General features: G+C 45.4%; 1 protein-coding gene across 2 annotated transcripts in view; it reads right to left on the minus strand.

The window, feature by feature from the left end:
• The window catches only part of GALNT1 (polypeptide N-acetylgalactosaminyltransferase 1), an 82,021-nt gene extending 72,489 nt beyond the window's left edge, over positions 1-9,532 (minus strand). Inside the window, exon 1 of one of the 2 annotated variants that reach the window (XM_040586697.1) lies at positions 9,320-9,532. The gene's annotated coding sequence lies outside the window, so the exon portion shown is untranslated. The remainder of the gene's footprint in view (positions 1-9,319) is intronic. The other variant, XM_040586698.1, reaches the window with a different exon arrangement.
• Between the last annotated feature and the right edge of the window lie 4,601 nt (positions 9,533-14,133).

Genomic DNA, 14,133 nt, shown 5'->3' on the forward strand with positions numbered 1-14,133 from the left:
CCACAGTTATCTTAGACCACATTTCCAAAACATTACCAGTCTGTTCTTTAAAGAGGCCAGACACTTAAAGCAAAGTCTTAAGCAAATGCAAGTTTAACTTACTGGACTTTCCTATCCCATCTGTAACCCTTTTTATACATGAACAGCACTGGAGCAAGGAATAAGTCGTGATATGAATCTAAAGGCCTTTCAAAGCATGCAAGAAGTTACAAAGAGTGTCTAATGTGTAAACTGCATTAGGGCTCCTGAAGGTGGTACTGTGCTTTCCTACTCTGTAAAGTTACTGAACTGAACAACTTTGTATTTTTCATGCTGTTTGAGACTTTCAGTTATGGAAAATAAACAACAAAATCTAATATTTGGAAGCGTCAGACTGAAAAAGGACTTCAATTTTGTAATCTCTCTTTGCAGGCAGAGGGCCTTAAGGGGTGAATTTCGGGGTTTTGAAATATATATTTCAAATAAACATATTTAAACTGCCGTACTTCTGCATTTCAGGAAGCTTAATATTTATAGTACGATGTGTACGTGTCCACACTACCTCCAGAATTTGAAAAATGAAAACAAAAAAGGTTTATTAAACTACTACTGGTTTAAGTATCTGTATTTCTTAAACTTCTGATCAGCCACCCCTGAAGAAAAAATTGCAAGAGTATATTGGAAAAGGGGTGAACAAAGTCACACACTGCCTGCAAGAGTGGGGTGCTTTTGGCTATTTGAAGTATACCTGTTATTCCAAGTATCTCTTTGGAACAGGACTGCTCTGGTATGTCGTCTTCAACCATTTTTTCAAAGATAAAGAGAACAGACATGAATTTTGTTGACATGACACTATAGACAGTTTAGAACCACAAATTGGACTTAAAAAAACCACCTTCTGTGGAAATGCATCCCTACCCTCTTCACTACAGTCACTAACTCACAAACTGGACATTTAAAGTAGCATTGCAATCAGAAATTGAAGTAATTTCTTACAGAAGTACTGTCTGGAAACAATAATCAAAGCTGAATTTTGCATCTAGAATTTGGATTCAGCTTCTGTGTTTGAAAAGTATATCAATTCCAATTACCCTGAGTACACAATGAACTGAAAATTAAATAAATCCATTAGTTTAATTTTAACTTAAATGAGTCCTTAAAGATACTTTAAAAATGCCCCATCAGTGAATGTTCTCTCTTCAATGTATTTAATGCAGAAACATCTGAACAGGATGATCATAAGAGCCCAGCTTGTTCTTAACGCTAAATTATTCATAATGGTAATCAAACTGATAAATATCACAGAGTGAAAGCACAGCTCTGACCAGTCCTATTTTTTTTCACCTACCACTAACTTGCACTTGGACCATCTGAAGATTCAGAAGTCTATTGTACTTGTGGGTGGGTGGTGGATGTTTGTTTGTTTGTTTTTTGGGGGGTAGGGGGGGTTTAAAAGCATCACCTAGCAAAGTTAAGAACTGACCACATGAAATCACATCTGCTTGTCATCCACTTTTGGCTGGAGTGAGAGACAGCTTTATGTTTGGTCTTAGTCCTTGCTCATCCTGGCCTCTTTAGTTAAACTAATTTTAGAACACTGTTGCGGAGACATTTGATTAAGACCAGTACTAGAGATCTCTCTCTTTACAGAGGTCCATGGTCATTTGATCCATTTCTCAGTTAGCTTTTCAGTCAGCTTCTTCAATCAGATATGCAATGAGCACTTCCAAATCTTTCTTCACACTGACAATTGACCTTCACCAATATTCCCATCCCCTGGTGTGTTCCTCACAGAGACCTCCAAAAAAAACATTTGTTTCCCTCTCCCTGGAAGAATTCCTGGTAATATCACTTCCCTCTTAATTTTCAGTGTAATTCTGGTTATCATTCACAATTGGCGCTAAAGCATTGCCAGCATACAGACCACAGGCTTAAATGGCATGGGAAAAGAGACGATAATGATGACCTGCGGCTACAGAAAAGTCAACAAGTTTGGACTCAAGTTCTTCAGGCTCTGTTGACCTTCACCATGTTGTGACCGTAAAATAAAGCTAGTATTCCTTGTCTCCTGTAGAACTACTTAATGTTCTGTATTTATTTATTTAATATTTAACTGTGATATTATCATAATTCTTGTGGCTGATGTAAAGCACCAGCTGAAGCTCTGGAGTCTACTCTGATGCACTGTAAAAAAAAAAAGTCAAAGAAAATTACGTACCCTCTCACTTGCCTGTAACAAGTTTTCACAGGCAACTTGGATGTTGAATGTCATCCCGATTCAAATGTTCCACATAACTAGGATTACAAATTTTGTCACATGACTTCACTTACACATCAGGAATTCTCTTAACATGAAGAAATATTGGAACTCAACATGAAAATAGTACTGCACCCCAGTACAAAATAGTATTTGTATAAAAAATGCAAAGTTTATCTACAGTAAGAAATCCCACCAAAAAACAATTCCTAGAGACTCTACCACTTGCACAGCTCAACCAATATTAGCACTAGTGAAACTAAAGTAGGCTTTCCAAAACATTTACAGTATTACACTAGCTTGTAATTTTTTTAAAAGCAAGACAAGTGTTATGGAACAGAGGAGTAGCTCACACCTGCCTCCAAAGGACGCTAATGCTCTTTCAGCCAGACAGCAGAACACTGAACTGGCTTATCTTTTGGCTAAGTTTTCTAAGAGAGTAAAGTTTCTGAAAGTTGATACTAGCACGGCACAAGGATGAAAAAAAAAAAAAAAAAGTATGAAAACACTTCCCTCCTTGACTAGGAATGAATTTCACAGCAGCTGTACATCAGCTTGTCCCACAGTCTGAACTTCCACAGCAGCAAACTGCTGCTGCTGTATACTGTTCTTCACTAGAGTAACTTCTCACAGAAGAACACACACAAATGCCTTAAGTACGATCAGATTATGCAGAATAGCAGTCTACAACACAAATAGTGCTTAATAACCCTACCTGTATATCAGTCTTAAATGCTGGAAAAGAACTGTTAATACAGGAAAAATACACAAGCTGAAACTATCAATGAAAGCTGCAGTGGTCATTTAACACTGATTCCAGTGAAAAGGCACCATTACAAAGCACTGACTGCTGAGGGTAACTTTTGAATTTCCCAGAAAAATAAAGGTGGCCACTCCAATACCAAAACCAAATACCTCAGCAAAAAAAAAAAGTTCTGAAGCCACTTAAAAATCAAGTTCCATACCACACCTACCATTTAAAGGCAGAATAAGATAAGGGAAGAAAAACAAAAAGCAGTGGGTTATTTTAATAACTGAAAATAAATCCCTGAATCACAGAAGCAAGGGCAGTAAGCGATATCAAGAGACAATCTAGGGAGACCACCTTATCAAGTGTACCTACTCTTAAGTGACTAAGTCTCCAAGCACATCTGCTTTCAGTGACAACGGAGGCTATCAGTTAAACACACCTTTATGTTAACTGTTCAATTCCATTGGCCCTTCAAACGACGACACGAGGAATCAAAGAGCCAAGGATAAATTTCATCCTTGATTAGATGCAGAGGGGAACATTGCCACATGTTGGATGAGGAAAAGGCTGAGATACTTAAAGCTTTCTTTGCCTCAGTCTTTCATAGCAAGACCAGCTTCCCTCTGGGTACTCTGATCCCTGAGCTGGAAGACAGGGATGAGGAGCAGAATGAAGTCCCCACAGTCCAGGAGGAAACGGTCAGTGACCTGCTGCTCCACTCAGACATGCACCAGTCTATGGGGCCAGATGGGATCCACCTGAGGGTACTGAGGGAGCTGGTGGAGCAGCTCACCAAGCCACTCTACATCCTTTATCAACAGCTCTGGCACACTAGAGAGGTCCCAGAAGACTGGAGGTCAGCCAATGTGACATCCATCCACAAGAAAGGCAGGAAGGAGGATCCAGGGAACTACAGGCCTGTCAGACTGACCTCGGTGCCAGGGAAGGTTACGGAAATGATCATCCTGAGCACCATCACACAGTACGTGCAGGACAGCCAGGGGATCAGGCCCAGCCAGCATGGGGTTATGAAAGGCAGGTACTGCTTGCCAAATCCAATCTCCTTCTATGACAAGGTGACCTGACTTGTAGATGAAGGAAAGGCTGTGGATGTTGTCTACCTGGACATTAGTAAAGCCTCTGACACCACCTCCCACACCATTCTCCTGGAGAAACTGGCTGCTCATGCCTTGAATGGGTGTACTCTACACTGGGTTAAAAACTGGCTGGACAGCCAAGCCCAAAGACCAGTGGTGAATGGAGCTACATTCAGCTGGCAGCAGGACACCAGTGGCGTTCCCCAGGGCTCAGTGCTGGGGCCAGTCCTGATTAATACCTTCAGCGACAATCTGGATGAGGGAATCGAGTGAAACCTCAGTAAACTGCAGATGACGCCAAGCTGGGCGGAGAGTTGATCTGCTGGAGGGCAGGAAGGCTCTGCAGAGGGATCTGGACAGGCTGGACGGATGGGCCAAGGCCAATTGTATGAGGTTCCACCAGGAGAAGTGCCGGGTCCTGCACCTGGGTCACAACCACCCCACGCAGCGCTACAGGCCTGGGGAAGAGTGGCTGCAAAGCTGCCTGGTGGGAAAGGACCTGGGGGTGCTGGCTGATGGCTGGCTGAACATGGGCCAGCAGTGTGCCCAGGGGGCCAAGGCAGCCAACAGCACCCTGGCTTGTATCAGAAGCAGTGTGGCCAGCAGGACCAGGGCAGTGATCGCCCCCCTGCACTCAGCACTGGGGATGTCACACATACAATACTGTGTTCAGTTTGGGGCCCTCACTCCAAACGGGATGTAGATGGGCTGGAGCTTGTCCAGAGATGGGCAACAAGGCTGGTGAAGGGTGTAGAGAACAAGTCTTATGAGAAGCAGCTGAGGGAACTGGGGTTGTTTAGCATGGAGGGAAGACTCTCTACAACTACCTGAAAGGAGGCTGTAGGCAGCTGGGTGTTAGTCTCTTCTCCCACATAACAAGCAACAGAACAAGAGGAAACAGCCTGAAACAACGAAAGGGGAGGTTTATAATGGATATTAGGAAAAATGTCTTCACTGAAAGGGTGATCAAGCACTGGAACAGGCTGCCCAGGGAGGTGGTGGAATCCCATCCCCCTCGGAGGTATTTACAAAACAGGTAGCAGCAGTGCTTAGAGGCATGGTTTAGTGATGGACTGGGCAATCCTGGGTTAACAGTTGGACTTGCTGATTTCGAAAGTCTTTTCCAATCTAAATGTTTCTATGTTTCTTAGAAAGTCACATTTCCTACAAGAAACTACAAACCACCAAGTAACCTGCATAATCCAGGGCTTTAGAATTCAAGTAATTCTCTTTAGTGGATTATAACCAGACCTTTATGTGAACCTGATGGTAAGAATGCCTCAATGAGTCGGGAGTTACTACAACAGTACATGCACAAGATATTTATGCAGTGCTCAAAGTCACAAGCTTCTAATTCAGCCAAAAAGTAAATGCCCCTTCAGAATCCTCATATTTCATAGCACAAAACCATATTTAAGTGATCAAAAAGTGAATAATAGAGCAATTAGCCAGCTCTTTAATACATTAGGTAAAAGTATATCAATTCCATTGATTTTTATGATGGGCCAATTTCACATAATGGATTAAGCTTGCTAGAAAGACTGTGAAAGGGAAAAAATGCTTTGCCAGAATTAGTGGAAGATGGTTTCAAAATGCTTTTATGACAATCATACAGCTAAAACATTTTATTTGCAGATGTTAAATTTAGAACACTACTGGCAAGAAAATATTGTTGCTAAAAGTTAAGTAAAAGTGATGATTACAGCACTGCAGATATATCTTGCAGATTTCTGTTATATTTTGCTTTAAATATTTTGGTTTATCCCTAGCTAAGAAACAGGAAGCTTGGACTATGAATTCACAGTCAAACTTCAACACAGCAAAAGGGTATCAGCAGGATGCTTCAAGGATCCATAAAGCAAGCAACATTTAAAGGCACTAATGATCTGAAAAAGAAAGTAAAAAAGGTTAACAGTTGTGTAGGTTAGTCAAGTACAGAAAACCAAAAGTTCAACCATGATGGACAGGTAACAAAGCAGCAGGTAAAAATCAATATTAATAAATGCAGAAGAAGTGTCACTGAAAGGTAAAGACAGAATTATTAGTATGGTCAGCAGCCTTCTAAATTAAGCAGACCTAGTACAAACAAGAGGATTACAAGCATCCCTGTGGAACTCAAGGAAGATCTCTGTTCAATATGAGAACATAGCTGTTGAAAATTAAAAGTATCAGAATTCAAAAGATTCAAAAGAAGCAATGGTAAGCACTCGCAGAACTGTGGTATCTTCATATAAAACTAGTGCTTCATTCTCAACCTTTACTTGAAAAAAGCTGCTACAGTATTAGATTAGGTGGAGAATTAGAAATTAGTACTGTTAATACAAAGAATCACAAAGCAAGACAAGAAAAAATGCATGGGTATAAGTAGACTTAACAACATAAATAGAAAGGAAATAATTTACACCAAAAATTCAGATGCTGCTCAGTGAAAGTGGGAAGTATACAGTTCAGAGGTGTGCTTTTTTTGATGCAACGCATAATTAAATATTCAAAGTAATTTCTAGTCCATCTTTATAATAAAGAATCTGCCAATAGTCAAAGAAGCACAGAAAACTAGACTGGGATGATGAACATCACGTTTAAGGATCCAAGACTACTTCTATGAAGTACTAGTGTAAGATCCATACCATAACAGAAGTATTCAACATTTGCTTCCTTTAACACTTCTTGTATCTGCTACAAGCTATTCATCTAGATGAACTCCAAATAAACCCCACTGCCACAATTTCAATGCTAAAATCACCATGTTGGACCTGTGGGGCCGGGGGACAACACAGGAGGAACACTCCCAAAACACCACCGCAGAAATAAACTTTAAAAATCAAGGTCCTGAAGAGCAACACTGGAATGCAAAACACACACTATAACTTGTCCTGAACAGCACTACAGACTTCCAGATTTTGGTTAATAGTTTAAGACAAATAAAAGAACTCAAAAATTCTTGATAAAATGATTAGTTCTTAAGTGTGAAACAGCACCAGTCCAACTGCTAAAAGGCGTTTTAATGCATCTTATATATATTAAAAAAAATAGTTCTATTTCAATTTGTAGGCCAGTCCTTTTCCTTGTAAGCAGTGAAGGCTCCCAGCACAGGTCAACTTGCATCTAGAGATAGTTCCTGCACTTCCACATAGAAGAAACCTAATGAAACAGACCTGGGAGGACTGCAGAGCCAAAGATCAGACCATTTTGGTCCTGTGAATCAAACTTTTGTGCCAGATGAATAGTCTGAGACTTATCATGTGTACTACAAAAAAAAAAAAATCACTAACAAAATCTGTCAAGAATCTCTTGTCTCTTGAACTAAATATAATGTAAATAATATTCAAATTATTTAAGTATTTGGAAGCACCCTGTTTTTAAATGAGTGTCCCTGGAGCTATTGTTTGTTCTCATCCTAAGACAAACATCATGCCCTTTCCGCGATAGAAAAAAAATATTTAACAAATTTACAGCTAACGTATAGTTTACCACCACACACACAACAAAGAAAGGACAGTAGGGTACTGTTTTGCTAAAGCAGCAACTTGGCACTGAAATTTATTCTAAATTACCTCCATTCATTCTTTTTATACCTTATTCCTGAACTCATTTGAGCAAATCTAGTTTGAGATGATGAGGGGGGAGGAATAAATCTTTGTATAAAAGTGAAACAGTACTGCCTCACCACTAGGCTATGCAATGACTGTCACACAGTATTTTTAAAACACTTCCATGACTTTCATTAGCATCTTTGAATTGTCCTATTCCTACAGGAACAAGGTATACATGAGAAACAAGGTATCCTCATTCACGCAGCTTACAATTCTGAAAAGCCAGGCAGCATCCAATAATAGTCCAAGTGTTATCATTATCACCTTGATCTCAAGGGTGGCTTGCATGTGGTGTCCTTGCCAGGTACCATTCATATCATTTTTCTGAAGGCGATCATGCTGCCACAATCTCCCTATCAACAATCATTCAAAGAATATTTCTCTCTGATGTTCATTTGCATTTTACAGATAAGGTAAGCCTGCTAAAATTCAGCAAATCCAAATTCAAAGCACTAACAATAGCACTTAAGGCAGGCCAACATCACAGGAGCACATGGACAAAATTCCAAGTCACAGAAAAAGATGAAGCTGGCACCAGAAAGTGAAATGCTTTCTCCAATATAAGCAATCCTTTGTATTTACAAGAAAAACTAGTTCTGTGGTGTTCCAAGCATTCAGAGTAGCATGATTTTCGCTGCCTTTGCAAAGGAACAAAGTTGACAATAGCAGTGTATAAAAATACATGGTCAGTTACATAGTTTTGGTTTGCACAGCTGTTGGCTATGTTCATTTACAGTTCATGTAGTGCCAACATCATTTATGTAAACAGAAGAGGCTGGTTCACTCCTGTTCATCGCCATAAAAGTTATTTCTCTCAGCAGCTGCTGCACAAAAATCAGTTTCTATTTCAGTATCTCACCCTGTAAGTTTATGAAGCGGCAGGTTCTAGAGACTGCTAAAAACAAGAAGGACCTAAAGAAACTTGACCGTATTTAATAATAAACGGGGAGGGGGGACAGACGACGCACACTTCTGCTTTCTTGGAGAGAAAGAAGGCTGTAACCCTCTGTTCACACGGGTAAAGTCACATGAAAACCAATTTGCTTTTAGGCAACTGCTTGGAACGGGAGCCTTAGTTCCCCCGACCCTCTTCAGTCAGCTTTATAAATTAAAAAGGAAATAAATAAGGTTGATCCGGATTCCGGCAGATAAGACAAAGTCTAAAATATTAGTCACATGTTATGTAATAAACATTAAGTGATCGAACTTGATGTGACAGCGGTGCCGCGGTACGGCGGGGATGCTGCCCCGGTGCTCACACACACACACACGCGCTCCCGGAGGCTGCCGACACGCCGCAGCCCCCCGAGCCCTTGGAAGCAGCAACGGGACACCCCAGCCCCCGCCCGCCCCCTTCCCCGGCCAGCGGCCGCCCAGGAGCCGCCGGCAGGCAGCGCGCAGGCGGCGTGTGCCCGGCCCCCCCGCCCCGCTCCCCCCACGGCTGCCCCCCGAGCAGGCACCGCGGCGGGGCCGCCCCGCTCCTCCGGCCGCCCGGCGGGGAGGAAGCGGCGAGGGGCCGAGGCGGCGGCTCCCCCGCCGGCGGCCGGAGGGGGGAAGAAGCCCGACGCTGCCCTTCCCCCGAGCCGCGGGGCGGCAGCGCGGAGGGGAAGCGGAACCCGAGGCGCCCGGAGCCCGCACTCACCTCGGCCCTCTCTGCCGCTGCGGGGCGGCCGGCGGAGGGCGGCCGGCCGGTCGGTCGCTGGCGGGAGGCAACGGACGCCGCCGGCCCCGCCGCTGCTGCGCCTGTCACCGTGCGCCCGGGGCGGAGAGTCCCGCAGGGTAAATCCTCCGGGCGGCGGCGGGGACGGGCACGAACCGCGCACCGGCCACTCGTCGCGGCGGCCGCTACCTCGCACCAAGTTGAGGCGCGGCCGCCGTTGCCGTCGCGCAGCCGGGCTGCCGCCGGCGGCCGCCGCCGCTACAGCCGCGGGGAACCGGCGCCTCCGCTCGCCGCCTGGCTCCGCGGACGGGGAGGTAGCGCCGCGCCGCCGCCGCCGCCTCGGCCCCCCTCTTCCTGCGGCTGCCGGGAACCGCGCTCCGGGCGCAGCGGCGCGGTCGCACGGAGCCCGGCGGAGGCGCCGCCGCCTCCCTCAGCGCCCCGGAGCCCGCAGCTGCAGCCCCCGGCGGCGCCCGCTCCGCATGCCCCGCGCCCCACCGCTGCCGGCGGCGGCTCCTGCCCGCCCTCCCGCGCGCGCCGCTGCCGCGCGAGCCCTCCTCAGCGCCGCGGCTCCATCGCCGGCGCGGGGGGCGGCGGCGCGGGGGGGCGGGCGCAGGGAAAGGGGCGGTCACCGCCCCGGCGCGCGGACACGTCCCCCCGCGCGCCCGCCCCGCCCCGCCGCTACCCCGGATGTGCGGGGGCACCCGGCGGCGCGGGGAGGGACGGACCGTGGCGCGCGGCCGGCGCGTGTGCCCGCCCCGGTACGGCGGCGCTGGCGGCCGCCGGCAGCTCTGCCCCCCCCGCCCCCGCGCCGGGCGCGCTCGCCTCGCCCGGTTCCCCGCCAAGCAGGCGCGTGCGCGCGCCGCGGGCCCGCGCCCCCCAGCCCTGTGGCGGCGCGGCGGGCGGGCGGCCGTGCCTCGCGCGGGGGCTGTGGCTCCGCACGGGGCGAACGGCTGGCGGGGCGCGGGCCGGTGCGGTGCGGGCACCCGCTGCGCCCGCCGAAAGGAGGTCTGGGGACCCGGGGCTGAGCGAAACGTCGCGCCGGGCCGTGCCAGGCCCCTCCGAGCGGTGCCCCCCCGCGCCAGGCGCTGGCCGCGGGCGTGCGGCCCGTTGCAGCATCGAAGGGTGACAGCGTGCCCTGTACCAGCGTTTGTGTGCAGGGGTTATTTTACACAGCTGGGAAATCACTTCCAAACCCCCCTCGAGACATATTTTGACACTTGAATTCTGGGAAGTGTTTTTCCCTACTCTTAAATTCGGCTTTTTAAAGTTTATAGATCAAAGATTGTGTGCCCTCTTTAAAAGGTCCAACTAGCAAAGTTTTCAGCGAAGGAAACGCTGGGGTTCCTTGACGAGTGAATATTAAAGTCTCTGAAATGATGTATAGTTTTAAAGAGGTATTTGTTTACAGAACCCAAAACCCATGCTGTGCTCATTATAAACATATTTAACAAGTTCCTTGGCAGAAACCCTATATTCTAAATACAATTTAAATGGGGAAAGGAAAAAAAAATAAAGACAGTGTGCAGACCAAGTTAGGTGAGTGCCGAACACTGCTATATCGACGGGGTTTTTTGCTGGTGCTTCCATTTGTTTCTCTCTTCAGAGCTGTTTCTGTTCAGATGCTGACTCGTTCTAGTCCTTTACCCACCACACACTTGCAGCTGCCACTACCCCTATGGTATTTTTATTTTGTCTAACCCCAAGATTAATTTTCTTACTCTTTGCCACATACGCAAGTGCTGCTTGCTCCTGCCTCTCTCAGAAGTAACTTAGGCCTTTTTTTAAAGGCACTTAGGTTTCCCAGCCATTCCTTTGGGACATTTTTTCTTCAGACAAACCCAGCAAGCTCCGCCGAATCCTTGTGTGCCCCCACAGACCTGTTGAGGATGAGTCCTTGGTTTGCTGGGCAGAGAGCATACAGAATCCTGTTTCTCCATGTATTTTGATGCACGCATATTTTGACAGCTGTATACTTGCCTACTTTTGCAATTGCTAAAGAAGATATTTCAGCCCCAGCATCTCTAAGCAGGATGAGGCAGGCAGCAGCACAGTGGTTGCACTTGGACTCCATCTGCCTGTTCCTCCCTCGCTGGGGACAGTCAAAAGTGGATGATGGATTCCTGAGGAGAGGAGACATCTAGGCAGGGTAAGCCAAGGAATAGACTAAAAGTGGCTTTGACTAATGTTGACTGACATAGTTCTAGTAAAAAACATTTTGAAAAATGCTAAAAATTGTAGCTAGGTGACAGAGTAAACATGCATGTAAAAATACCAAGGTAGCCAATGCATAAACAGTAGGACAAGGAGGCATTCTTCGCCCAGCGCAGGACTCGCACATGTGTTCACCCTCAATGAGCTGAATGGGATTCCTTGTGTGCTTAAACAACTTCAGTGTTTGAGCTTTGCTGTATTGCTCAGCTGATACATTCACCAGGGACTGCGTACTACAACAGGCAGCTTCCCTGTGAGCGGTAACACACGCCAGTGCAAGAACTATAGAGCTGCCTTCATTTAGCATTTATGGGCTGGGGATTGACTATGTGTGTATTTATACACAGGCAGGTAATATAAGAAGTATCAGGCTTTCCTATGCCAAAAGTGTGTGTTTTCAATTTATACTAAAAAGTTTTAGGAAGAATGATCTATTGTATGCAAGCAGTTTACTGCACGCAAGCAGCTTAACGCTTGTTCTGTTATGATTGATGATGCTATAGGACATATCCCAAATCCCCATGGTGGAGTATCTTTATGACACCTCAATTATCTATTCTATTGCATTGCAACCAAGTCCAGGAAACTCACTTAACAAAAATGTTATCAATTTTGTGAAAAAAAGTCAGTGTGAGACATCTAGATACAGCCAAAGACACTTTAAGAAGCGATATGAATTCACTAAACCATGTAGATAAGAAGGTGTAATTTTGGAGTAAGTGTACATTCAAACATGTAGTCTGTAATTTAAGGACTAAGTTTATAGCATTTGTATTAAGAGAAGTACATTGAGATTCAGATTTATGGATTGTGGAGCACTACTAAGACAAGTTTATAAAATTATTATTGGAGGGATATTTTAAAATATGTACATCCCCAAGTCATGAGAACTAATAGATTTTAAAAATCTTTGTGATGGTTTGTAATTACAGTCAATGCTATTGTTATCCTTCTGATTTCATGACACTCTCAAATTGCTCTGACATACATACTGCAGAAAGCTGGGGGGGGGGGGGGGGGGGCGGGGGGAGCGGGCAGGATTTCTAGGATTTCTCTTGCTTTGGTTACTTGTTTGTCCAAGCTGTGCCACTCCTCTGATGTGCCCAGAACCCCACAAAATACCAGGTCTGGGGAAAACAGCTAGTACACTGCAGAGGGGACCCCGCTGTGTAATTTGTACTGTAGCAGGTACTAACTGGCACAGTTTCCTACATCGGTCTCCATCCTACATGCGCAGCCCTCCTACAGCTGCAGAGAGGTGAATTGACCAGGACAAATGCCAAAGCTGCCAGGCTCAGGGCAGATGAGGAACTGAAGTTCAAACTACCTGCAAGGTAAACAGAGGCACCAGGTGCCAGATCCCAGGGTATATGCAACTGTAATTCGTGTCAGCAGCATGGCTTAGTGTCATGAGGACAATAGCCAGGAGCAGCCTTGCCAAGGAATCCTCACAGAACTGGGATTAAAACATTCCCCAGCTGAAGCAGGTCACTGTGTCAGAGTTTGGCAGTTCACTGCATATTGGAATCTGAAGCAGCATCCCATTTGAACGGAATACAAACAAGCAGTATCTTAATAGAGGTCATTTTGCACTCATTCAGTATTTAAATGGCATTTTAAAAAGAAAACCTTAGAAATAAAAAGTATACTTACATGCCAGATACAATCCACTTTGTAAAAAGAAAGGAATGTATAAGCACTGTCTTCACATCAACTTTGGGGTAGGGTTTGTCCCATCAGAGCTAATTGCCAATGAAAAAATTGGCATTTATTGTTCAGGTTGTTACAAAAGGCGTCATAAAGTAACTTTATTGTAGCAAATGTTAAACTATATTTGCATTATTTCCATCGCATTGTCTTTGTTTTACAAGCTGTCTGCAATAGCTGTTCTTGGAAGGTCTCCAACAAAGCATTCTCTTTGGGGCTACTAACTGCAAATAAGATTAAAGCTTAATATGTCTGGTAATCAGTTTTCTTTTAATGAGTGCAATTTGATTTCTTATGGTCAGCTGGGATCCCATGTATCCTCATCTCTTCTGTTTTTCAACTTGCTGCTTTCAATAACCCAAAAAGGCCATTTGCCAACAGATGTCCTTTCACCACTTTTCCTGAATTGGAGTGTCATCTGAGAGGTAGTCATAGATGGCTTCTACTCCAGAATCCAAGACTTCAGTCTATTAAATGTGACGACTTCCTTTTTTCTCCAGCCTGGGCAAGAACAAAGCACTTTATGTTCTCCATTTGTTCTGCTGACATGCAATGAATAAAGATGGGTAAAGCTCATTTGCTCAAGCCAAGCAAACAGGAGCAGATAATCTCTGTGCTCCTCACCTATACCACTGCTTTGCTCCAAGAGAGCTGTGATTGTACTAGGTGATTTTTTCTTCATAACGATAAAAATCCCCTTTGGGGCAAATGGCAAGCAAGAAAAGGAGAGCACCATAAGAACTTGTCTATCCTTCATGAACCTAATCTCACCACCCAGCTGATCTGATCTCACCTCACTTGTAAGGGTGGGAGGAGGGAACAGCTGGGATCTGTGTTGGTACCCCAGAGGGGAGGGTAGAGCACCTTCTCAAGTCCCA

The sequence above is a fragment of the Falco naumanni genome, chromosome 3 (genome assembly GCF_017639655.2).
Source record: "Falco naumanni isolate bFalNau1 chromosome 3, bFalNau1.pat, whole genome shotgun sequence".
Classification (NCBI taxonomy): Eukaryota; Metazoa; Chordata; class Aves; order Falconiformes; family Falconidae; genus Falco; species Falco naumanni.